Here is a 3,060-nt window from a genome sequence, read left to right as displayed (position 1 = left end):
GATTGCCAGTCTCATCATGGGGAATAACTGCCACCAGCTGCCCAGCCACTCAACCAGGCCCAGCCAAGTTGACACACAAACATAACTACCACAACTACTTTGATTACCATTTTGCTATGATGAAATGCTCTATATTTTCACATCCCATCCATCAGCACATTAATTTCCTGAGAATGGCTGTATCTGTTCTTTGTAGTAATCAACAACAAATTGTGGCTGATTTAATCAGAAAAGGGTTTTGTTAAAATGATGCTAATTTTGTTAGGTATGATGATAATACTATGGTCCTATAGATTTTTAAAGTCCTTATCTTGAGATAAATACTAAAATACTCATGGACAAAATGAGACGTTGTGTCATTTTTTTCTTTAAAAAAGACAATAATAATAAGGAGATAAACAGGAGTGAGGGGATAAAATTAAATGAGAATGGCAAATTGTGGAAGCTGGATGATAGCTAATCACTACACCATTCTCTTTTAAAAAATGTTGGAAAATATAAAGGTATATTGAGTCCTTGAAGATGGAGATGATGTATTTTTCCTATTTCTCCACTGAGTATAACTTAAAACCCAGGACACTATACAGGTTTCCCATGGTATATGAAAGCAGAGTGTTCCTATGAAACTTTTCATAAGTTGAAATGGAACGAAGTGAAGAAACAATAACCATTATTTTATATGTGAAAAATTTTGAGCATTGCCAGGCCCAAAATATAACCTTCCAAATCATGACAAATAACACATAAAACCTAAAATAACACTAACTTATACTGTTCCTAGACATAATTCAAAGCTACGGAAGCTTGATGCTGAGATACTGAGTGTACTTCCTAGGGAAGGAGCTTAGCAATACCACTTTCATTATTCAGGGCGCATGCTGCCTCTTTAATTGCTCACTGAAAAACAAACACTGAATGCTAGTTTCACTTTTTACCTTTTTTTTTTTTTTTTTTTGGTAAAACTGAAAATCCTCTTCATATTACTTTTGGTTAGGGAAAAAAAAGGTACTAATGTAAAACTTTCTTAATAGTGAAGTGGTGGTATAAATCAAGGTTTTGAAAAGTGGTGGATGTCAGTATATAAAACAAATATGAGAAAATTGAAAAGTGGAGAAAAGAAGGTAGAGGCTAGAGAAACAACACAGTGGTGAATTCTCTGAGTTTTTGTCTTTGCGTCATATATCTTAGATTGGATTGGGTGTGAAAAGTCCAGAACCCCAGAAATGGCAGTGGGAACAGACAAACAAAAAACAAAAAGCCTAAGCAAAAGCCTTTTTTCTTAGCCAAAGGACCAGAAAATGGCTATCTTAAGGAGACAGAAAGTGTTTAATCAAAAACTGTTCTACTTCACTCAAACATCACAGAAAAAAAACCCCAAAAACTGTAGCCCCACCTTCACCTGTGCCAGCAAGGGAAGAGTAGCAAGCTTAGGTTTGCTCTAATAAAATTGTAACAAGGCACCATCACAATACCCTCTGGTAGGTAAACAAACAAACAAACAAAAAACTCACTGCCATGGAGTCATATCCGACTAATAATGACCTCTCCTTGGGTTTCTGAGGTGATATCATTATGGAAATAGATTGCCCAACCTTTCTTCTGAGGATTGGCTGGTGAGTTTGAACAACCAGCCTTCTGGTTAGCAGTCAAATGCCTTAGGCCCTACGCCACCAGAGCTCTGCTAGGTAGTGTTGAGGAAATTGAAAATTTTTACCAACTTCTGCAGTCTGAAATTGACCAAACATGCAATTAAGGTGTGTTGATTATCAGTGGTGATTGGAATGCAAAAGTTGGAAGCAAAGAAGAATCACCAGTAGTTGGAAAATATGGCCTTGGTGATAGAAATAAAGCTGGAGATCACATGATAGAATTTTGCAAGACCAATGACTTATTAATTGCAAACACGTTTTTCAACAATACAAATGGTGGCTATACACGTGGACTTCACCTGATGAAGTACATAGGAATCAGATTGACTACATCTGTGGGAAGAAGCTATGGAGAAACTCAATATCTTCAGCCAAAACAAGGCCAGGAGCTGATTGTGGCACAGACTATCAAAGACTCATATGCAAGTTCAAGTTGAAGCTGAAGACAAAACAAATCCACAGGAGCCAAAATATGACCTTGATTTTATCTCTCCTGAATTTAAAGACCATTTAAAGAATAGATTTGAATCATTGAATACCAATAACCTAAAACCAGAGGAATTGTGGGATGACATCAAACACATCACACATGAAGAAATTAAGAGATCATTAAAAAGACAGGAAAGGAAGAAAAGACCAAAATGGATGTGAGAAGAGACTCTGAAACTTGCCCTTGAATGGAAAGTAGCTAAAGCAAATGGAAGAAATGATAAGCAAAAAGAGCTGAACAGAAGATTTCAAAGAGCAGCTCAAGAGGACAAAGTCAGTTATTATAATGAAATGTGCAAATACATTGAGTTGGAAAGCCAAAAGGGAAGAACACACTCGGCATGTCTGAAGCTGAAAGAACTGAAGAAGAAATTAAAGCCTCGAGTTACAGTATTGAAAGATTCTATGGGCAATTATTGAATGATGCAGAAAACATCAAAAGTATATGGAAGGAAAACACAGAGTCACTGTACCAAAAAGAATTGGTTGATGTTCATCCATTTCAGGAGGTGGCATATGATCAAGAACCAATGGTATTGTAGGAAGAAGTGGAAGCTGCACTGAGAGAAGTGGTGAAAAACAAAGCTCCAGGAATTGACGGTATACTAATTGAGATGTGTCAACAAAGAGATGCTGCACTAGAGGCACTCACTCGGCTATGCCAGGAGATTTGGAAGCCAACTACCCAGCCAACTGACTGGAATATATCCATATTTGTGCCCATTCCAAAGAAAGGTGATCCCACAGAACGGAAATTATCAAACAATATCATTAATACCACATGCAAGTAAAATCTAACTGAAGATAATTTAAAAAACAGCTGCAGCAGTATATTGACAGAGAACTTCCAGAAATGCAAGCCGAATTTAGAAGAGGATGTGGAATGAGGGATCTCATTGGTGATATCAGATGGATCTTGGCT

Source organism: Orycteropus afer, unplaced genomic scaffold (genome assembly GCF_000298275.1).
Source record: "Orycteropus afer afer isolate SDZICR_OR568_19922 unplaced genomic scaffold, OryAfe1.0 scaffold00944, whole genome shotgun sequence".
Classification (NCBI taxonomy): domain Eukaryota; kingdom Metazoa; phylum Chordata; class Mammalia; order Tubulidentata; family Orycteropodidae; genus Orycteropus; species Orycteropus afer.
Note: the sequence above shows the minus strand (reverse complement) of the source record.